Genomic DNA, 24,700 nt, shown 5'->3' with positions numbered 1-24,700 from the left:
AGAAATTTTGAAAGTAGAACTGATGTGTTGTAAATGGGACATGTGAAAGAGGACTGAAGGATGACATGTCTTACCAAGATGTAAACAACTTCACTGGGGAGCAAATGTGTTGGATGGGAAATCTAGATACTGGTTCCTATAAAATCTGAGATGTGCATTAATTGTTTGAGGGGAGGTGTGAGAGAGGTGAATCTGGAGTTTTGAATAGTAAATTAATGTTAAGGAAGAGACCAGAAGCATCAGTGTATGCATGTTTATGAAGCTGTGACTGAATGGGCCCTCTTAGGAGAAGAGGATTGGTAGAGAACACATAATAGAGCCCGGGACTCCCTGGCATCCTGAGTGCTATCTGGTGAGGAGACAAGCAATGAAATCAAGAAGTGTGCCAAGGAAAAGAAGCACCTAGAAAGTGCAGGGTAGGGTTTTCCCTGGCCATGTTTGGTGCCCTGGTATAAGTGAAGAATATGAAGAATGTGGTTTTAAATGGTTCAGGCCTTTTCCTGTCAAGTACAGAAGCAGGAATGTATATGTTTCATAGGGCTGCCACAGTAAATTGGTGGTATAACAGAACAGAAATTTGTCCCTAAGATTCTGGAGGTCAGAAATCTGAAGTCAAGACAATGGCAGCATTGAATCCTTCCCTAGGTTCTGGGAGAATCTCTACTATGCCTCTCTCCTAGTTTCTGGTGCATTCTTCATCCTGCAGATTCATTGTTCCAATCTCCACCTCATCTTTGCATTATGTTTTCTCTATATGTGTCTGTGCCAGTATCCCCTTCTCTTCTAAGGGTTTGTCATTGGATTTGGGGTCCACTATAATCCACATGCTTATGTCCCTAGATTTCTAGCTTGATTGCATCTCTGCAAAGATTCTTTTATTCAAATAAGGCCATATTGGATGTGAGGGCGATCTGGCTGCGACATCTGTCACCCCATTGATCGCCAGGGTTGATTTGGCTGATCTGGCTGGCTAGGTGGGTGTCCCCTTCCTCCCTCACCGCTCCATGTGTGTCCCTCCCGAAGCTGCGTGCTCGGTTGAAGAGGACGACCATCCCCGATAGAGGAGGACCGTTCTTCGGTCAAGGGTATACGAGTAGCTGCGCTCCCCTGCTAGAACCTCCAAACAAGCTCTCAAATAAGGCCATATTTACAGATTCCATATGGGCTTGCCTTTGGTGGGGGCCATTATTCAATCCTCTACAAGGAGATGTAAGTGGATTAGGTGGATTTGTAAGGGAGGCAGTAGGGTTGGATGGTGGAATCCAAGCTAGAAGAGGAGAAAAAGTAGGTCATGCAGGAGGGAGTGATGAAAAGTAGAGTGGTGAGGTCAGAATAGACAGTGAGTAAGCAAGGCAGCTGTGAGACAGGAAAATGCAGCAGTGACATCACAATAGCTGACAGAGTTCAATATGATGGTGACAAACTTAGAAGAGGGCACTTGAGTAGATGATTAGGGTAATATCTGAGATGACTTTGTGAGAGGAAAGGTGAGGGGACTCAGCAACCAGATGTGGGCTGGGTCCCCAGCATGGTGGTAAAGCCCCAGAATGAGCACAGGATGGGTAAAGGGAAGCCTTGAGACAGGTGCTGGAGGCACCAATGACCTAGCAATGGGACTAACTAGTCAGGACAGCAATAAGGATGGATTGGGTGACATTTATGGCTAAAATGGAAATAGACAAATATAATGGAGTTACTAACTACAATATGAGGGATTAGAACACTCTATACAGTTTTTTAAAACTGGGAACTGAATTTACAGAGAATTCCAACAAAACCCAAGAGTTGGTGGCAGAGGAACAAAGCAGGTAAAGAACACAAGTATTCTATCAGCTTCATTTCCAGTCTCATTCATATGAGGGTGCAATCAAATCAGATAAAAACTATGCTAAGAAGTCTCCTCTTGTTGACGGAGTGGCTCAAGTGGTAGAGTACCTGCCTAGCAAGTGTGAGGTCCTGTTTCAAACCCCAGGACTGCCAAAAAATGTTTCCTCTTGGGACACAGGAACATTTAGTGTACTCTAGAGAAACACAAACTCAAATATACCCTTCAAAATATGTGTACCCACCAACACTGGAAGCATCTAGAAAAGCTTTTAAGTTAACAGGGACCAAAATAAGAAATAAAAGTTATTACAATGCAGCAAAACTTGTTAAGTTCAAAACCAGAAATAACACGTAATAGTACAGAAAACATAAAATAAGGCCAACCATGTCCTTTATCTCAATTATGGCAACTGTATTTAATGTCCCTATTATAAATAACAATGAAAAAGTCATTAAAGGATCATTAAAGCAATCATTGTGGTGATTGTCTTCATCAGGGTACAAGAGCACATTTTAATATGTGCATTTTATTATACATCAATTATGCCTCAGCAAATCTGTCTTAAAGACAAAACAACAAAGGCTCTAGTATTGGGAAAAAGCAAACTCTAGTTTTATATCTGTCTGATGCTTATTTCTAAAATTGATGAAAGCCTGAGAAGAGGGATGGCAATATTTACATTAAGTAGATTTCAGGACAGAAATTGATGTAAAACAATATATTTTGTAATGATAAAGAGATGAAATCCACAAAGATGGTCTAACAGTCAAAAGAATCTAATGCACCACACATAACATTAAAATGCATAAGGTAATAACTCCTAGAAACATAGAAAATAGGTAAATTCACAATCATATTAAGAAATTCTAGTATACCTTCATGTCTGTCAGAAATGTTCAATTCTAGTAAAAAATGTCAGGTAAAATTATGGAGGATGCAACTAATAATTAGCAAACTTAACATATAAACACATGTTATTTCATACTCAGAATGCATACATTCTTTTCATACATCCTTAAGAACTTTTACCATATATATAAGGCACAAAGAAAATGCCAATTACTTCTAAAACAAAAGGAAATCATACAATATAAATAGAAACTGTCAAGAAAAACATGGTCCATAAAAAGTAAATAAGCCAGGTGTGATGGTGTATGCCTCTAATCCCAGCTACTCAGGAGGTGGAGAAGGGACGATTACAGTTCAAGGCTTGCCTAGGCAAAAAAGTTAGCAAGACTCTATCTCAAAACACAAGCTGGTCTGGGTGCTGTTGACTCAGGCCTATAGTCCTAGCTCTCACATGTCACAGGAGCTTGTCCTATAAATCTAACTGAGGGCAACAGGAGATGAAGGAAAAGACAACTGATGGAAGACTAAACATGCATAAAGCTGGGGCCAGGTAGTCTGGGTGCTCAGATGGAGACACACTAACCACCTCCACCTCAGAGAGTTTATTATATACAGTGGCAACATGAGGTGGAGAGGCATTTCTTGGCAGAGGGGGCATGGCATTGTAATCCTCAGGAACAGGAGGAAACTGTGACACCTTCTCTATGAATGTAAACATTAAAGGAAAAACAGCTGTACTGCATCTTCTGCAGCTGAGGCTGTGCCAACTCAAGCATGAAATTTATTGGGCATAACTATGCTTGCTCCCTTCTGCAGTTTGGGGCTGTGCCAAAATAACCCTCAGCTTATTCGATACACCTGTAGGCTCCCCACACCTAGCTACTGGGAGGCTGAGGTTGGGAGAATCATGGTTAGAGACCAGCCTGGGCAAATAGTTTGCAAGACCCCATCTCCAAAGTAATCAGAACAAAATGGACTGGGGTTATGGCTCAAATGGTAGAGCACCTGCTTTACAAGCATGAAGTCCTAAGTTCAAACCCCAGGCACACAAAAAAAGTAAGCTAGGCATGTAAGTACACACCTACAATCCCAGTTAACTCATGAGGCACTGTTAGAGAATATTGGTCATAGGTTTCCCTAGTAAGACCCTATCTGAAAAATAAACTAAAGGAAAAAGAGCTGGAGGTATGTCTCAAGTAGTAGGGCTCTCCTAAAAGGCATGTGGCCCCGAGTTCAATCCCTAGTACTGCCAAAAAGTTAAAAAAGGAAGCAAATAGAAATCCCACTTGGAAAATTTGAAAACAGCCCTCTCAATAATATTTATTAAAGAAAAAAAATCAAAAGTGACATTTTATCATGTCTCAGTCTTTTGGCTACAATTAAGTGTGAAACTAGAATTATAATTAAAAATAAAAATTGATGAGGAGAAGGAGGAATGGAAATATAACAGAAGGAATGAACTTGTTCAAAGTATACTGTACACATGTGTGAAATTATCACAGTAGAATTCCCTTGTATTATTAATGGATGTTAATTCAAAAATAAAATTAAACTAAAAAATAAAAATTTAGATTACATATTAAAGCCTATGAGAATCAATCAAATAGTGATATTTAGTAGAGAATGTATAGCCTTAATATTGTGTTAGGAAACAAGAAAAAATTTAAATAATGAATTAAGCATCCAATTCAGAAAATAAAGTACAGTACATAATGAAAAAAATTGAAATAATAAAAACTAGAAGCAGAAATTATTGAATTATTAAAAACTTTGGTCATAAATAATAACATAAAAATGTACTTCAAAAATAGTTTAAAGCAATGAAAAGGCTATGCCTTTGACAAGAGATAAGACAGTAAATGCTATCAGGAATGATGAAAAAGATAAAATTACAAAATAAATATGAGGAAGATTTAAAAATGTTAAGACAATGTATTAGCATTGTCTTACTTCCAAAATTTAAATACAATGGATAGTTTTCTAAGAAAACATTATTTACCAAAACTGACTGAAAAAAATCCACTTGGCACATTCAAACTATGTGTGTAGTGGTGTGGAGTGGAGAGTCACCCTAATCCTTGCTCATCTTGTCACTTGAGTATGGTTCCCAGGTTTAACAAGTAAAAATGTATTACACTGAGTTAAATTTGAGTTTCAGATAAGTAACAAATAATTTTGCTATAAATATTCCTATGCAATATTTGAGACATACTTATACTAAAAATGGGTCATTGTTTATCCAAAATTTAAATTTAAGTGGGCATCCTGTATCTTATTGGTAGTCCTAGACTTCAGTCAAATGACCTACCTTCTCTGTGTCTTTCTCCTCATCTCTGAAATGGCGATGGTGATAATGATAAATACTTAACTGTGGGGAGTGGATTATGAGAAGCCTATGAGAACTTGACATAAGCACAGTTGTGCTCAATGATCTACAGGCAGAGTTTAGCATGGTCCCAGCTGCAGAAGAGAGCAAGAGGCAAAATGCAGCACAGCTGCTTTTCCTAAGTTGTTTACATTCAGAGAGGTAGAGAGAAAATTTCTCTTGTTACAATGTCACACCCCTCCTGGAGAACTGTTGCTCCACCTCCTTGTTTACCACTGGATATAAAAGACTTGCTGAAGGAGGATGCGGGGGTTTTTTGATGGAGGTTTTTTGATGGGGGTTGATTGGTGGGCTGCTGAGTTATGCTAGAGATTAGAGGAAACATGGGACAGTGCAAATCTGATAGGACAGTGCAAGTCTGAGCACTGAGACTTTAAAAGAGAACATGGGACAGTGCAAGTGTGAGGTCCAAGACTCTAAGAGAGATTATGCTAAAGAAAAAGCTAAAGAATGCATGGGACAGTGTGAGTCTAAGGAAAGAGATTTTAAAGAATAGAAAAGAAGAAAGGTTTTAAAGAATAAGACAAAAGAAGCAACGAGGCTGTTGTGCATCTCCATCTGAGCGCCCAACACACCTGACCTAACACTCTGCATATCTGTCTTCTATCATTTGTCCTTTCTGCATCAGTTGCCCCCAGTTAGGTCGGGAGGAACAGCAGCTCGTGAGAAAGCTCGCTACACTTAACCTTATAAACATGATGGGAGAATTAAACACGACTCTTGAGGAGAAAATGGTACATACTAAGAATGCCGTAAATGTTGGTTCTGTTAATAATAAATAGCTTCTGTCCTTCTCCCCTCCTCTCCCATCCTCCTCCTCCTCCTCCTCTTCTTCTCTCTCCCTCTCTCCATCTCTCTCTCAGGCTCTCTCAATCACTCACTCAAGCCCTCTCTCTCTCTCAATCTCTCTCTCCCTCCTTCCATCCCTCTCAGGGACAGGCACAAATAATGAAATCAGAAACATTTCTCCCTTCCTTCTCCTTCTTCCCCACTGCCCACCCAAGCACACATTTCCACCAATTCATATTAGAAGCAATTCTAGCTAATTGCCCAGTGCTGGGTCTTCTTCCATCTCAGACACAGGGCAGAGCAGGATAAGGATGCACGTTTCACCATTGGAGGGTGAAGGTGTTCCACCCTGCCCATGGCTGGGTGCTTGACATTCATGACTTTGCAATCAACAACCTGTAGCTCTGGTCAAGTGACTTTACATCTCAGACTCCTTAATGTAAAGCTGGACACTTAAACCAGGTAATAAATGCATGTGAGTATCTATCACACCCCAAGCACCATTAGCTGTGATAGTTGGGTGTTTTTGCCCACATGGCCTTTTCCCTCAGGTTAGTTGTGTGTTGTCATTCTCTGGTGAGAACCAGTAAATAAAACAACCAGAAACTTGGCCTGGTCGCTATTCTGGGCTTTTCTAGAGCACTGCTGGGTCCTATGGGTTCAGCATTTCCCTTTGTAGCCAGGTCTCAGAAGCCCGTGGGGACATAGCTGCTCTCCCAGATCAGGCCACAGCTGCTGTAGGCTGGTTCTGCTGCAGCTCACCCTAGATCCTCAACCAGCCCTTGTCCCCTCAGCTGCCCAGGTACCCCACACCATGCCACTGCTGCAGCATCTTTCTGGATAAACTTGACCTCCCTATTCCCAGTCATCCATTTCCTCTTCTGCCCTATCCCCTCCCCCACCTGCTCACCCATTCTTCCATTGTTTCATTATTCCACTCCAAGCCCCGCATGTCAGTCCCATCAAATTCCATTTCTAGAAATAATCACATATCTTCTATATCTGTTGTTAAGCTAAACATTAAGGACCCCATACTTAGGAGGTAAAAGGAAAGGTTTTGTTTCTGCTTGAAAGAGACATGTTATCTGTTGACTTCCTACTGTGTGGCAAACTAGGTAATCCTTTCCACGTTTTCTGCTCCTTTAATTTGCCGATAATGTGGAGAAGCAAATGTCTGTATCTCTAGTTTATAAATTCAGAAGCGGGGGCTCAGAGCATTTAAGAGTCTTACCCTAGTTTATGTAAGTGGTAGAGCAGAGACTTAAATTCAAGGCTCATGAAATCCAGTATCTTTTCCAAAATACCATGGTGATTCTCAACTTGTGAAAATTTTTTCTTTAGTGTTTATATGTGTGCGTGTTTTGAGATTTTTTTTTTTTAATGGCACCTAGGTCTGGCTCTCTTCTGCTTTCTTTCCTGCTGAACTCTTCCCTGCTTCCTGCTCTGGGTTGAATTGGGAGCCTCTGTCTCCTGTCTATTCAGCTGGGCCCACAGAGGAGCCCGTGAGCTCAGGAAAAACAAAGCAGGCTGATATTTTTTGGTGCTGTTGTGTGACAGACCCCAGAACAAAAGCCTGAGTTTCCAGGCAGGGTCTTGTTTTCTCTGAAGGCACGGGTCCCCAGGGTGGGAAGCAGCCAGGCAGGCATGTCCCCAGCCTTGCCCCCAACTCCTGCACCCACCAGCCGTCTAGATCACGATCACGCTGGCAGCCCTCTAGACCCTGAGCTGGTCTCTCTCTTCCTTCAGTTTATTTTTTGCTTCTTCTCTTCCCTTCCCTTTTTTCCTCTCTTCATTTCTTTTTCCCCTACCTCTCCTATTTCTCCTTTCCCCATCTTAGATGCTAGGGTTGCCAAACAAAGTGTCATTCTACATTGTTCTCTGCAAGAACAGAGAGATATGTATCTTTTTGCAGATATGTAAATTCAAGATCAAGATGTAGGAAGGTTTGGTTTCCTCTGAGGCCTCTCTCCTTGCCTTGAAGACAGTTGTCTTGTCCCTGTCTTCATTCTATCTTTCCCTTCCCCCTCTATCTGCCTGTATCTAAATTTTCTCTTCTTATAAGGTCCACATGTCAGTCACATTGGTTTCCAGCCCAGCATAAAGATCTCATTTTAACTTCATTATTTCTTTCAAGACTCAACTAATGCAATCTTTTTTCTGAAGCACGAGGGTTAGGACCTTAACACATGAACTTGGGGTAGAGGGAACACAGTTTACATACTTGCTATCTCACACACATCTTGTTGAAAGAAGAAGGCAAATGCTAGGTTGAGTTTGAGGTTGTGCCTATCTCTTAGGAAGATAAACTCAAGGTCTTAGCCACCTGGTCCTTAGGAGTGAAGAGGACCAACTGGTGCTGGCTAGGAGCTGGGGAGGGTTGGATTCCCATGAGTGTAGTGGACTCACAGGAATTCTGGAGACATCAGGAAGGGGATAATGGCCTGGCGCATTTCTCGCTTGGGGAAGTGAGAAGGCTGAGAACACAGGAGGAGACATGGGCCTGAAGCAACCCTACAAAGCAGATGTACCCAACCCTCCTGGTTCCACGATTGAGCTGTTTTAATAACTGGGGTCCACTGTCACATTCACAGCCCTCAAAGCCTCAATAGGGTAATAGTTTACATTTGTGCTATCATTTCCATGATTATCTAAGAATATTTAAGTGAGGACATCCAAAAATGTCAAGATTACCACCTGAACGTGAGGACTGCCATGCCATTTCATTGCCAGTGTTTGTACTCCAGGACCGTGTTGGTACCAAAGAGCACTATTTTCAGTACTCAGAACCAAAAGGGAAAAAAAGAAACACACTTGAATCCTATGCATAAATATAATGTTTATGCAACGTGAAGGCCAACTAATGCCACCACACATGGTATGAATAAGTTATTTAGTTACTGGAATAAAGAAAAGATGTGAGAAGTGAGTGAATCATCACACAGCGCAATTAAAAACCTGAAGTTAGGAGATAGTCACGCTTTTAGATTCATCCTCCACTCATCAACAGCAATTTTAATTCTACTGTTTTGGTTTTTAAACAATTTTTTAAATTGGTGAAATTTGTTAGACACATTTGTTAAATGGTGATTAACAAATTTTAATTGGTTTTGGTTTGCATAAACTTTTAAATGTGAGAACTTGAATACAGTTTTAATGTCTATTTAATATTTAATAGGTATTTAAGATAGTTTAATATACATTTAAGAAATATATTAACCTTAAGTTCAGACTTACACCTCCAGTAAAGATACAATACATGATATCAGCCTAACTCTCTCGTTAAGGAAAAGTGTAGAGCTGAATAACAATCCAAAAAGAGCTGTTTTTTGGCTTCAGAGAATAACCAAAGCATCCAAGATGCCAGGGGCCAAAATCCCCAAGAGAAATGATTTGTAATGAGCCTTGCTTTTTCCTTGAGCCATTTATCAATTCCTGGCATGGGAAATAAAAAAGCAGTGGTCTGGAGCTCACAACAGACTCACTGGGTTGGACAGACAAAAACTGGAGTCCAGCCTTTAAAGACATCAGAACTTACTGCCCGAGAAACTGGAGGAAAGGGAACCACAGGAGATAAAGCCAATGTACAGTTTCCCCTTGAGTCACTTTGTGATGTCTAAGCCTAGACATGTTAGATGAAACACAGAGGAACCAAAGAGAATGAAGCTTCTAAGCTATTAAAAAGTCTTAGCATAGAATGTTATAATCTCATAGTATCAAGAAAACAAGACTTGGAATGTGGTGCCCGCCATTGCTCAGGTAAAGCACTCAGGATCTCAGTTGTGATCCCAGCAGGGCTATGCCTTAGGGATAAGGGCAAATGAGACGTAGAAAAGCCCCCATACAATCAAGGTGATTTCCCCATAATCCTATCTGCTTGCAAGGAGGAGACTTGCTCCCTCTTGGCTTCCAACCTGGGGAGAGAGACTATGGCCATGGAAGCTGCTCACCCACAATCTGTCAAGCTCCCAGGTGTGGGGACTGAGGCTGAGCAGGTTCTCTCTGTGCCTCTGGGTCACTGAGGTTGATATCAGCCATGTGGTGTACCATCCCAACCCTCTGGCACGTATGATACCAGGATGGACTGGGCACTGCTTCTGTGGGTGGCCGATAGCTTGCATCTGGTTGACGTATGCAAAAGGCCAACATGCTCAGACATATGGGCATAAAGAGAAGTTTCTGAAGGAGATGTGCAGGAGGTGGGTGTTGCACATGGTGGCTATGGTTAGAGGACACCCTGCCACGCCCAGAATCCAACCCTTGTTATCCACCAGCCAGGGGATCCCCAATGTGCTGCGTAGTGGGGAGGAAACTGGGACTTAGCCATGCCAGGCACTAGCTTTTCATTCTGTGGCTGTGTGTTTATGCATACCCTGTGTGCTGACTGTCATTTGCATCCCCAACCCTTGACACAATGACATACCACACAGAGTGAAGGAGGATGAAGAGGAGGAAAAATAAGAGGAAGGGAGGAAAATATAACTTATTCTTCTATTCCTCTGGAGGAAGAAAACATCTGCAGTATTTAAAATATTTTAAATACAGCATTCATAATTTAATAAAATTACCAAACATGCTAAGAAACAAGACCAAATCACTGAAACCCATGAGAAAAAAAATGAAGTCAGTGTAAATAGATCCACAGGTGACCCTGATGTTGGAGTTATCAGTCATATACTTTAAATATTTTTAAAATAACTACACATAATATGCTTAAGAAAATAGATAAAGATCATTTTCCAGGTAATTAGAACCTAAAAGGAACAAAAACATTAAATAGAAATCCTGTACTACTAATCTCTTAGGTTAGGAATCAAGGCCTTATTTTTTTCTTTTATTATTCATATGTGCATACAAGGCTTGGGTCATTTCTTCCCCCTGCCCCCACACCCTCCCTTACTACCCACTCTGCCCCCTCCCTCTCCACCCTCAGCCCCTCAATACCCAGCAGAAACTATTTTGCCCTTATTTCTAATTTTGTTGTAGAGAGAGTACAAGCTATAATAGGAAGGAACAAGGGTTTTTGCTGGTTGAGATAAGGATAGCTATACAGGGCATTGACTCACATTGATTTTCTGTGCATGGGTGTTACCTTCTAGGTTAATTCTTCTTCATCTAACCTTTTCTCTAGTTCCTGTTCCCATTTTCCTATTGGCCTCAGTTGCTTTTAAGGTATCTGCTTTAGTTTCTCTGTGTTAAGGGCAACAAATGCTAGCTAGTTTTTTAGGTGTCTTACCTATCCTCACCCCTCCCTTGTGTGCTAAAGCTTATATCATGTACTCAAAGTCCAATCCCCTTGTTGTGTTTGCCCTTGATCTAATGTCCACATATGAGGGAGAACATACAATTTTTGGTCTTTTGGGCCAGGCTAACCTCACTCACAATGATGTTCTCCAATTCCATCCATTTACCAGCGAAGGATAACATTTCATTCTTCTTCATGGCTGCATAAAATTCCATTGTGTATAGATACCACATTTTCTTAATCCATTCGTCAGTGGTGGGGCATCTTGGCTGTTTCCATAACTTGGCTATTGTGAATAGTGCCGCAATAAACATGAATGTGCAGGTGCCTCTGGAGTAACAGTCTTTTGGGTATATCCCCAAGAGTGGCATTGCTGGATCAAATGATAGATCAATGTCTAGCTTTTTAAGTAGCCTCTAAATTTTTTTCCAGAGTGGTTGTACTAGTTTACATTCCCACCAACAGTGTAAGAGGGTTCCTTTTTCCCCGCATCCTCGCCAACACCTGTTGTTGGTGGTGTTGCTGATGATGGCTATTCTAACAAGGGTGAGGTGGAATCTTAGTGTGGTTTTAATTTGCATTTCCTTTATTGCTAGAGATGGTGAGCATTTTTTCATGTGTTTTTTGGCCATTTGAATTTCTTCTTTTGAGAAAGTTCTGTTTAGTTCACTTGCCCATTTCTTTATTGGTTCATTAGTTTTGGGAGAATTTAGTTTTTTAAGTTCCCTATATATTCTGGTTATCAGTCCTTTGTCTGCTGTATAGCTGGCAAATATTTTCTCCCACTCTGTGGGTGTTCTCTTCAGTTTAGAGACCATTTCTTTTGATGAGCAGAAGCTTTTTAGTTTTATGAGGTCCCATTTATCTATGCTATCTCTTAGTTGCTGTGCCGCTTGGGTTTCGATGAGAAAGTTCTTACCTATACCTACTAACTCCGGAGTATTTCCTACTCTTTCCTGCATCAACTTTAGAGTTTGTGGTCTGATATTAAGATCCTTGATCCATTTTGAGTTAATCTTGGTATAGGGTGATATACATGGATCTAGTTTCAGTTTTTTGCAGACTGCTAACCAGTTTTCCCAGCAGTTTTTGTTGAAGAGGCTGCTATTTCTCCATCGTATATTTTTAGCTCCTTTGTCAAAGACAAGTTGGTTATAGTTGTGTGGCTTCATATCTGGGTCCTCTATTCTGTTCCACTGGTCTTCATGTCTGTTTTTGTGCCAGTACCGTGCTGTTTTTATTGTTATTGCTTTGTAATATAGTTTGAAGTCAGGTATCGTGATACCCCCAGCATTGTTCTTTTGACTGAGTACTGCTTTGGCTATTCGTGGCCTCTTGTGTTTCTATATAAATTTCATGGTAGATTTTTCAATCTCTTTAATGAATGTCATTGGAATTTTGATGGGAATTGCATTAAGCATGTAGATTACTTTTGGGAGTATCAACATTTTTACCATGTTGATTCTACCAATCCATGAGCATGGGAGATCTCTCCACTTTCTATAGGCTTCCTCAAGCTCTTTCTTCAGAAGTTTATAGTTTTCCTTGTAGAGGTATTTCACATCTTTTGTTAGGTTTACACCTAGGTATTTGATTTTTTTTGAGGCTATTGTCAATGGAATTGTTTTCATATATTCTTTCTCAGTTTGTTCATTATTAGTGTATAGAAATGCTAATGATTTTTCTATGTTGATTTTATATCCTGCTACCTTGCTATAGCTATTGATGATGTCTAGAAGCTTCTGAGTAGAGTTTTTTGGGTCTTTAAGGTATAGGATCATGTCGTCTGCAAATAGGGATATTTTGACAGTTTCTTTACCTATTTGTATTTCTTTTATTCCTTCTTCTTGCCTAATTGCTCTGGCTAGGAATTCCAGTACTATGTTGAATAAGAGTGGAGATAGTGGGCATCCTTGTCTGGTTCCTGATTTTAGAGGGAATGGTTTCAGTTTTTCTCCGTTAAGTATAATGCTGGCTGTAGGTTTGTCATATATAGCGCTTATAATGTTGAGGTACTTTCCTTCTAGTCCTAGTTTTCTTAGAGCTTTTATCATAAATTGGTGTTGGATCTTATCACAGGCTTCTTCTGCATCTATTGAGATGATCAAGTGGTTTTTGTCTTTGCTTCTGTTAATGTGGTTTATTACGTTTATTGATTTTCATATGTTGAACCACCCCTGCATCCCTGGGATGAAGCCTACTTGGTCATGGTGAATAATCTTTTTGATGTGTTGTTGAATTCGGTTTGCCATTATTTTGTTGAGGATTTTTGCGTCAATGTTCATTAAGGAGATTGGCCTATAGTTCTCCTTTTTGGAGGTGTCTTTGCCTGGTTTTGGGATAAGTGTAATACTGGCTTCATAAAATGTGTTTGGCAGTTTTCCTTCCCTTTCTATTTCATGGAACAGTTTAAGGAGGGTTGGTATCAGTTCTTCTTTAAAGGTCTGATAGAATTGAGCAGAGAATCCATCAGGTCCTGGACTTTTCTTTTTGGGGAGACTCTTGATTGCTGCTTCAATTTCATTTTGTGTTATAGGTCTATTCAGGTGATTAATTTCCTCTTGGTTCAGTTTTGGATGATCATATGTATCTATAAATCTGTCCATTTCTTTAAGATTTTCAAATTTATTTGAATATATGTTCTCAAAGTAGTCTCTGATGATTTCCTGGACTTCCATGGTGTTTGTTCTTATCTCCCCTTTTGCATTCCTGATTCTACTAATTTGGGTTTTTTTCTCTCCTCATTTTAGTCAGGTTTGCCAGGGGTCTTTTTTTCAAAGAACCAACTTTTTGTTTCATTAATTCTTTGTATGGTTTTTTTGGTTTCTATTTCATTGATTTCAGCTCTTGTTTTTTTTATTTCTCTCCTTCTATTTGTTTTGGGATTTGCTTGTTCTTGTTTTTCTCGGAGTTTGAGATGTATCATTAGGTCATTGATTTGGAATCTTTCAGTCTTTTTAATATATGCACTCATGGCTATAAACTTTCCTCTCAGGACTGCCTTAGCTGGTCCCATAGGTTCCAGTAGGTTGTGTTTTCATTTTCATTGACTTCTAGGAACTTTTTAATTTCCTCTTTTATTTCATCAATGATCCATTCTTCATTAAGTAATGAGCTATTTAGTTTCCAGCTGTTTGCATATTTTTTGTCTTTACTTTGTTGTTGAGTTCTACTTTTACTGCATTGTGATCAGATAGTATGCACGGTATAATTTCTATTTTCTTATATTTGCTGAGACTTGCTTTGTGCCCTAGGATATGATCTATTTTGGAGAAGGTTCCATGGGCTGCTGAGAAGAATGTATATTGTGTAGAAGTTGGATGAAATGTTCTGTAGACATCAAGTAGGTCCATTTGATCTATTGCCTATTTTAGATCTTGGATTTCTTTATTGATTTTTTGTTTGGATGACCTATCTATTGATGATAATGGGGTGTTAAAGTCTCCCACAACCACTGTGTTGTAGGCCTTATTTTTGATTCCTGTGTATTCCTATTAATTCCTCTGCTTTGCCATCCACTGCTGGCCTTTGAGACTTCCCAAATTAAGATCAACATCATGTCTCCTCCCCATGTCCACACTCCATACCACAGGATGAGCTTCCTAAATCATAAATCTGATCATCTGTCCCTGTTCATAAAGTAATTCAGGAAACCCCATTGTCTTCAGAATAAGCCTCCTTTCTGTGTTCTACTAGGTCACGCATGATCTGACTCTTGCTGTCCTCTGTAGTATATGTGTCTTTCTACTTCGCCTCTCTAAATCTCAGCAAGTACTTGTCCTGCAAATTTTTCAAATCCATTTCAGCCACTAGGATGCATCAGACTTTACCTCCTGAAATTTGCATGCACTGTTTCCTTTTAATGACACTTTCGCTCTCTTTCCATTTGGAAAATTCTACCTACCCTTCAGAAACTTGTCTTTCAAGAGACTCTCTGATCCCTCAGGACTTTGTTAGGATTCCTTCTCAGAGAACGTGCTCTCTCTCAGAGCATTTATGATGCTCCTGGTAATTACACAGCTACAGGCATGTCTCCCCCGTGAATTTTGTGATGGCAAAGAACGATGGTTCCCTGAAAGTTGAACAACAGCTTATATATTATAGTTAAGTCTCATAATAGTTGACTTGGACATGGAATTGTCATTAAGATTCTGGGAACAGAAACTCAACATTTTACAAGAAGGGCTTAGCGCACTGTGGACACACACACACACACACACACACACACCCTATCTTTGGGACTAATCACCTATTTCCCACAAGTCACTGAAGTGAAGCCAGTCTCCATGGAGGGATGGTAACTACGGACCCCCAGGGGAGGTCACCATGTCACGCCAATCCAGGGACAGCATGAACACCAGAGCTCCATTTCCAGGCACTCCCCAAGAGCTCTTCTAAAAACTGCAGACAAAGGATAATGCTAGCTGTTACCTGGCTGCAACTGCTTCGAAATGTTCTGTAAAAGCCTACATTCTTCCCCCAAAGTGAGCTTTCTCTTAACACCATGTGGATAATCAGTTTTGTCCTCCCCACTGGGCTGGATGCAGAAAAGTTCACTTGGCAGGTCATATAGATAAACGCTGACACACTGTGGTCCTTGCGCAGACTAGAGCAGAGGAGGCACCTTCCCTTAGCACCCTCTCGTTCATCTCACATCTGAGCAGTCCTCGTGCCCTGGCTCTCACACAGCACCATTGACGCAGTCTCTCTGTGAGCCTCTCAGAGGTGGCAGCATGAGAGACAGCTGAAAGAGTGACAATGCTGTAGATAGCAGATATTGAACATTTTTATGTGGCCCACAATCCAATCCTTAATGACTCTCTAACATGAGCACCATCTCCCTTCAGAGATAAGAAAAGTGGAACAGGAGGCTTAGTAACTTCTCTAAGGTCACACAGCTACACACGGGTGGGATTCAGAGTCAAGTGAATCTGATGGACAAGAGTTGCCCTCTTGATTTTCCTCTCATTGGAAATAGCTGCTCTGGGCACAAGCCACTCCAGGTTATTTGGTGGTAATCTGGACCCCACTTGCAACCAGCATCCTTAAGGAAGAGACACAATTCTGAATTCTAAACTTAATTTTAACTTTTTTTCTTTTGGTGGGACTGCAATTTGAACTCAAAGCTTCACACATGCCATACCTCCAATTCATTTTGTTCTGGTTAATTTTATAGCTGGGTCTCACAAACTATTTTCCCAGTCTGGCCTCAAGCCACAATTTTCCCACTCTCAGCCTCCCAAGTAGCTAGGATTATAGGCATGAGCCACCAGTGCCCAGCCAATAAATCTTAACTTTAAAATTGTAGCATCAGAAAGGTCAAGGGTCAAAGTCATTTACATTCTAGGATGCTACAGTTTAAAAGCCAAAGAGAAATCCATTCCTCCCTTAGAAAGGTCTTTCCTTTCAAGAACGTCTCTGCTGTCTGGGTAGCATTGCGCTGAGCCATCCCCCGTGTGTGAAAAAGAACAGGACTCCCCCGAGACCAGTAAACCGAATGTTTTTGTGCCTGAAATCTCCTTCCAAGGAACACAGGCCATCCTGGTCCTCCAATTACACTTGATGCTACAAGATAAAGTTTAAAAGAAAGCTTCATAATGGTGATGCACTGCTTTCTCCTGGAGTCATAAGGAATGAAAAACTCACCATGGCCTAGTTCCACAAGCCAGGCAGCAACACCCCAATTTCATTCCAACGAAGACATATTACTAACTTGTGGCCCAACCTAGGAGCCAGATAGCTGTGAAATAATGCTTCCGTTAAAATGCAAAGAAAAGAAAAGAAAAGAAAAAGTCTTCAGAACCTATTGCTGATAAAAACTGTTTACACTCACTTCAACAAATTTTATAGTAGTGATGTTTTTAAAGCATGTTTGCTCATGAATGGCTCTGGCATGCCAAATACAAATAAAAAAATAACGACTTTGGAAATGCACACAGATTACCTCTCTCTTCTGGAGTTGATGGCATTAGTGCATTACCTATCCCAGTCAAGCCCATAGGTGCAGACTTGCCACGTGACCCTCCCTACAGCTCCTATAAACTGTATTTTGGCTTCCTGGCAAGTCATATGGTTACCACTGGAAGGCTCCATATGGCTACAGGCACTGTGGCGACAGACCAGACTCTTGTAACCACACATTCACAAAACAATAACCAAAACACCCTAAGGATTTGATCCTGGGCCATCTGAATACCATGGAAACAAGAGAGACTGCGGAAATGGCAGAGCTAGTTCCCTGACCAGTCTCTGAATGTTTGGCATGGAATAAATGCAGTAAGAGAGAAATGCCCGTTTTGCACAGAGATGCTATTTTAACCCAGAGAAACACAGCAAAACTTCTAAGCATGATAGAGTTGCTAAAAGCAAGACCCACCCACTTCCTGAATTAGTCTGTCACACAGGACCAGAGGTCAATAGGGACCACCTGTGTCTGTGGGGTTTCCTCTCCCCTGGCCTCTGAACAGGTGAAAAGGGAGAAGCTCAGTTTAATTATCTATTATAACTGAAGCTCACACCTAGTATTCCTCCCAAGCTCCTCCATACAACCTGCTGCTGGGTAATGGGGAAGGCAGAAAGGTACAAAAGGTGACATCAGAGCAGGTGGAGAACTCTCATCAGGTACACAGAGCACAGCCACTAGACAAATCATGGCACCAGGGAGGGTAATCAACACATCTCAGTTTGCTCCAGACTTTCCTGGGGTTAGCACTGAAAGTCCATGTCACAGGAGACCTCTGAGTCCAGGCAAATCCTACTAGCTCAGCACTCCATTTAGAGAGATCCACAGCACTTCAGTAACTGTCTCTGAATGAAACCAAAGGGAGGCATAGCACACAGCCTGGGGAAGGTGTGGGAAACCCTTCAGAGGCTGCACATGCAATGAATGTAGAGGACTTGCAGGATCAGTCCAGGACGCTTGGCACTGCATGTCTTCAGGGAAAATGTGGACTTCTGGGAGGCAGGTGTTGATCATAGGGACACACAGATGTAGACAGGAGAGGCTGGAAGAGACCAAGTGGAGCTGGTACAATGGTTCTCCAAAGTCCGTGTAGGACTTGGTCGTGGTGATCAGAAGCCCCTACATGTCTCTCATGGTTTATACAGATTACGACAGGAGTACTGATTTCTCCTTCTGGGTGTGGACTGGATTTGGTTATGATCAATGCAATATTTTGTCCACCTCACAGCTCTTAATTAAAGAGCCCTTCTTGATCATGCTATAGGGTGAAAACCTAGAAGGAACAGGCTTAGCTGACTATCGGAGTCCTGGTTTAATCTCTGCTTTAATTACTCTTGCCTCACTCCCATCTCTCTCTTACAGAGTTTTGTCTTAACAAGGCTTCTATGGTCTGAATGTGTTCCCTATTACAGATTGGATTTTACAGCTACAGACAGGTGACAGGGTTTAAGAAGCAGCAAAGTGACTTTTCCAATGGAGTAAGCATGGGTTTACATATCATTCACTCTTGATGGAGGCCACAATGTAAAATCTTCATCCATGATATAAAATTAGCTTTAAAAAAGGGAGGGGGCTAGAACACCACAAAATCTCATGTTGTTATTATATTCAGCATTTGGCAAAACCATTCCAAATCCCCTCTGAACCCTGAGTCAAAAATTCATCCTGATTGTATTTTCCATCTCAAACTTCAAGGAATAGAAATTATTAATTGTCATTATTGTTGGGGTTTGGATGGAATTTGCTCCATTGTTCTTCTCAGTCCTCCTGCCCTTTAAGACTCTGGAAGACAAAGGACATCACAGGAATTCTAGTTAGGAAGAGACCTGAGGATGTTTAACTCAAATCTGACAGTTACCCATCACTCCTAAGGCCCAGGGCCCCTGGATAAGCTAGGCTACACAGGGAACTTTCCCTCACTTTCCCACCCCAACTTGAAGACAAGGGGTCCTGAGAAACCGAGGAGACAGGTTGGGCCTCACAGAGGCCAGTCCTGCTTAGTGCTTCCCTACTGTGCAGAGAGCAAAAGAGCTTTCGGGGCTATTGTGTATGAGTGGGCAGTTTGTACACTGCACAAAAGCACTCCCTGAGGGAACAAAGAGGACAGGGGATCCAGTCCCATCTCCACTCATCAGGCATCCTACAAAAGCAAATGGCTCATTTGTCTTTGCACAAATACACCTATTCATCCACCCTGTGCACAGTGCCTGTCCCCATGGGGCATGGTTTTCAAACTTACAGGAGCACCTTACAGGTTAGCTTGCTGTGTGTGAGCAGTGACATTAGTGCTTCTATTCCATTTCTGGGTCAACACCTGGTCTGAATGTTAGCAACTCACCATCCTGGGGAGGACTAATTTAGCAGATGGCAGACAAGGAGTAAGTCTTTCTCTGTGGACAGAGCAGGCAGGTGGGATTAGCATTCTCCTAATCCCACCCAGGTCTACCCAGGTCTATCCACTTGAGCAAAATTACCCAGTGAAGGTTGGTCCTCTCAAGGGTTGGAGGCCAGCAGAGGTGCTCTGCCTTCACCAGTAGTGGCCATGCCTCTCCTCACTGCCCCAGGCCCTAGGGTGGGCGGTTCAGCTGTTACCTCCAGCCTCAAAATGGACAGAATAAGAGTGTTAGTAAATCGCTCCAAGTCAGCACTGTACCCAGGGTCAAAAATTCATCCTGATTGTATTTCCAATCTCAAATTTCAAGCCAGAGCATCCAATATAACTCAGCTGAGGAAGCTGTGCCACAAACACCACATGACAGCATAAAAATACCCCAAGCAGCACACCACCACCAGCCTAAAAATACCTTTGAGCACTCTAGACCTCTCCATCATTAATTTCTAGGACAGAAATCAAAGTTCAAAGCCGGAGCTCCTTTCCTTTGGCAAGTTACAATCTAAAGATACAAAAGTACTCTTGAGGTACTGAGACTTGTCAGGGAACTTCCAAACTGGAACCCAAGTGTCTCCTGGGAGCAGCTGCTGTTTGTTCGGTGTCGTCTACCCAGAATGGGTGTGGCTCCCTAAGCAACAAGGGGGTTGGATTTATTTATCCAATCTCAAGACCTTCATGTATCCTGTTTTGCAAAGAGTATGAAAGTCAATAGGATGTACAAGAATATCCCAGCCCAACCCCAGCCCAAAGCCCACCAAAATTAGCCCATCAACAGTGTGTTCTCAGAACCTATGTTTCTGTTGCCAGCCATGGGATGTAGCAGATGCTCAGGGGGAAGGAGATAGAGAAAACAAATGTAAGACAGAGAAAGAAAATATCCTATCAGGCTGGCTGGAATTGCCAATAAAAGCCCCTCTTACTCGAGGTTCTGTCTTTCATGTGTCCAACTCATATTTGTAAAACCTTCTAATTCCCATTTCTCTGTTTAGCCTTATGTTCCTGGCACCCCTGGGCTTTTTCATGTGATCAGTGTCTCCTGCCTTTCCCTCTTATAAGCAGGGCCTACCTACCCTCAGTATGTATGCCTCTGTTCTTATTATGACCCCAATACTTTTCTGTGATCGTTGCTGGAATCTCTGGCTATTTCCGGGTCCATGCCATTGGCTGCTGCCTTACTTCCTGTGCAAGCATCAGAAGTTGTGTTATTAGGGCAGTTTTCTTCCTCCTCATTTCTGGACTCTTCTGGAGGAACAACAGGAAATGCAGGTCCCATTTATGCTTCTGGAACCACCTCCTTATACCCTAGGATCCTGTCCAGAACCTCACCTCTGCTCCTCTTCCCCATCTTTCTATCTATCTCTCCTTTCCTGCAGTAGTGGGACAGCCATCTGTCCTTCTAACCCCCTGTCTGTAATCCCCTGACTCCTGCCAGGCTAACTTTTAAATATAAAACCTTTCTCTTAAGCTGGCCACTTTCCTTCTCTACCATGTGTAATCCTAGTATGGTTTGCTGGATTCTGGTACTTTTGTTTGTTTTCCTTTGTTAGTTTTTTTTTTTATTCTTCAGGCCCAGATGTCTGTGGTCCTAACCTTCAACTGCTTTTGTCAGGAATAGTCCCCCACGGCAAGAGAGAAAACCAAAGAGTTAGAAGCAAAAGCATCCATCATCCAAATGTATCCCACCTACCTTAGTCATTCTGAGAAGAGAAACTCCACCTTGTCTATAGTTAGTCATCCAACAACTGTCAACGGAGTTGACTCCTAACTCCCCAAGTGTTAGGAGTTGTCTTGGAGGCTGGGATAAAGCAGTAAAAAAGATAAGCCCCTGCCCTCTTGGGGCTTACACTCAGGAGACCAGTCCAACATCCAACCTGAACTCAGCTGTGATTATCCTACCTGGCTCCCTAACTTTCCTTCCTGTCCAAACTCCACTCATTCTCCATTTTCCTGACACATTTCAGAAACTGGCCTCAGGCCTCACAAGGGTCTCACCTGGAAATTTGCCTTAATGTGCTTGAATAATTTTCTTGGGGTTATTTAAACCTTCCTTTGTCACATCTATGCAAACTCTTTTTAAGCCCTTGAGTAAACATCCCAGCCTTCAAGCAGGGGATCCACTATCGTTTTTATAATAAACTCTTTCTAGCTAAGCTTTTAATTCCCTTCTGAATCATGGGATGTGCAGTATATTCAATTTGGGGACATCTCAATCCAGGACAATGGCATATACTTTATCCAGCCAGAATCTCCCTTCCTCTTTGTCTCATGGATTAAACTCTGCCACTTTTCTGAGGAAACCACCACACTTCAGGTCTCTGAACACACCAGGACTATGAGACTATGTGCAAAGAACAATTCAGAGCCAGTTTTCCACAAAGAAAGAGGTAGCCTCTAGAGCCCATAAGCCAGACTCAGCCATCCCAGGTTGGTCTATAAGTGTCTTTCTTGGTCATAGATGTGATTTAAACATCAGAGCAAAAAAAGAAAAAAAGTGTCTGAGATAAGTGAGCCTACACCTTTCACCAATGCCTAGCCCTAATTATCCAAAATTCCAAATTCCTGCTTGATATTTTCCTCAGTTTCCACCTGGGGCGTGGGTGTTTATGGCAAGGTAGAGTACCAGGCATCTCATACAGCTCTGATTTGCAACTCCAGTGGAACCTGTGCTATATCCCACATCAGTCAAGTGCCATGGATTCCAAATTAGTAGCGTAGGTTACATTGTAGTGAAAAAAGCCCTGTTCATCTCAGTAGTCAAACTCATGGTTATTTCTCAGTCTCACTAAATTTGTGTCACAGAACATCTGGGGAAAGCTGGATATCTTGCCTAAATTTTCTTCATTTGGGACATTGAGAGAAGGTCTGTCTCTGCTCTGCAATCTTAAAATTACCTTCATCACTATCATACTTCTAGAGGGAAAAATGAACTGCATTTGGAGTAAGAGGACTTTATCTTGGTCCTGACCTCACCACTTAATGACAGGCTCATCTTCTACCATTCACTTTCCCTCACAGAGCTTCAGTTTTCTAATTTGTAAGATGAGGGGATGTGGTCATAAATAATCTCAAAGGCCAGTCACATCTCTAAACGTCCATGTTTCTTCTTCCCTTGAAGGGAATGGAAAGAAATGACCACTGGGTATAAGTTCTCCCAGATACTCCAGAAAGCATGATTACTCTCACTATCTGCAGAACAGGCTTAGAGAAGTTAAGTTGTTCAAGATCACAAATAATTGGTAATAGGTGTGAGATTAGAACCATGACCCATCACATTTCAAAGATTTTCTTTCTTTTGATGTGTTGCATTCCTTTCGTGATCTGACATTATCTATACAAAGAGGAAGAGGGGAGAGAAACAGATGCCATGAAAGAAGCAAAAAGCCAGACTTCACGGGGTAGCCTAGATAAGTAAAACAACCTATGAAATTTTTATTTCTTTTTATGACTCAATTTAACTTAGTAACTTACTAGGTACTAGTTTCTCAATGATAGACTGGATATACAAACATTAATTATGCCAAGGAAGGTACAGAGTACACAAATCAGGTAGGGAAATTGAAACCACTCTACATATTCCAAGAGGGGAGGATTAAAGGACTCTGTGAAATTGGTGAAAGAGGGCTGGTGAAGCAATAGTTCCAGCCATCTGATGCAAACTTTCAAGAAAGATCAAAAGGAAGAGACACCAACACACCAAAAGCCAGTATCTACCAGCATCTATCTATCTATCTATCTATCTATCTGCCATTCCTGGAAATAGACAATAATTTTCTTTTTTTGTCTTCCAGATCTCATGCAGGTCTCTCATTTAAAGAATTTAAACTGGAGATTTTACCTTTCTCACATCAAAACAGCTCCAATTTGAAGATGGTAGAAAGCACCCCGTGTACTACTTGTTAGAAATAAGAACACCCAAAGGCACCCAGAGTCACAATTAAAGACACAAATAGAGAATTGTCTCAGCAAGGAAAAATGTACTTCTGCAGAAGGGTGCACAGGCACATGGGCACAGCATGCACAAAGGGGCAGGCAGTCTGTCCCTCCTTATATTTCTGACACACTTGACCCTGCCTATTGACCTGGATTGGTCCAGATCAAAAGTTCACAATCTTCTCAATTGGCTGAAATTCTATACTAACTCAGGGGAGGGTTAAGATAACAGTATGGAGGACAATTTTTACAGGCAAAGGGGCTTAGCAAGAATCTGGAAGAAGAACCTGGAACTACAGACCATGCAGGTAATTAAAATGGCGACACACTGTTTTCTCATGACTGGCAAGTAAATCTATGTAGTTCCCACATTTCCAGCCTCTCTGATACAAGTTTAGATACAAGAGCAAGTTTAGAAAGTCAGGGAAGCTGTTGAGTGTTAGCTGATCACAGCCAGCATAGCACCCCAGTTCAATTGGAAGATTCAGGAAGGTGTCTTCCAAGGGTGACATCAGCTTAGCCTTGAAATAAGATAGGAAAGGAGCCAGGAGCCAGTGGCTCACACCTGTAATCCTAGATACATAGGAAGCTGAGATCGGGAGGATCTTGGTTCCAGCCCAAACTAGGGAAAAAGTTTGCCAAACCCCATCTCAACAGAAAAAAAAAGCTGGGTGTCGTGGTGTGCGACAGCAGGAAGCATAAAATAGGAGGATGGTGGTCCATGCTGGTCTGTGCAAAAAGCAAGACCCTATTTTCAAAATAATCAGAGTAAAAAGGACTGAAGGCATGGCTCAAGCTGTAGAGCACCAGCTTTACAAGCGTGAAGCTTGAGTTCAAACCGCATCCCCCAACCCCCAAAAAATAAAAAGATAGGAAAAGAGAAGAGTCCTAAGAAGGAGTAAAAACAGTGAGAATGCCTCCTGAGGAATTTCAGGTTACACACAATGACAGCATGGAGTGGTAGGAAACAGGGCTGGTGGCAGGCCTGTTTTGAGCCTTTGGGGAGCTCAAAACACTGTCAAGGAGCTTGGACTTTACCCAACAGACAGGGAGCAACCACTGAAGGTCCTTTAAGGTAGAGAGTGATAGAATCAGTGAGTCTATTTTAAAAACCCTTTAGTTGGTGTTGAAAAAGGATTGAGGGAAAACTGACCCATAAGACAGCTTTGTTGTCATCCCAGGGCAAATGATGAGAGCTTGGACAAGAGCAGTGACCTGACCATGGGGATGGGGACAAGAGTAGGCTTGGGAGACAGTACAGAGGGAAGGCTGAGTGATTTGTGGGCTGTGGGGTGAGAGAGAGGAGAGCCAGACAGGCTTGT

Source organism: Castor canadensis, chromosome 17, assembly GCF_047511655.1.
Source record: "Castor canadensis chromosome 17, mCasCan1.hap1v2, whole genome shotgun sequence".
NCBI lineage: Eukaryota > Metazoa > Chordata > Mammalia > Rodentia > Castoridae > Castor > Castor canadensis.
Note: the sequence above shows the minus strand (reverse complement) of the source record.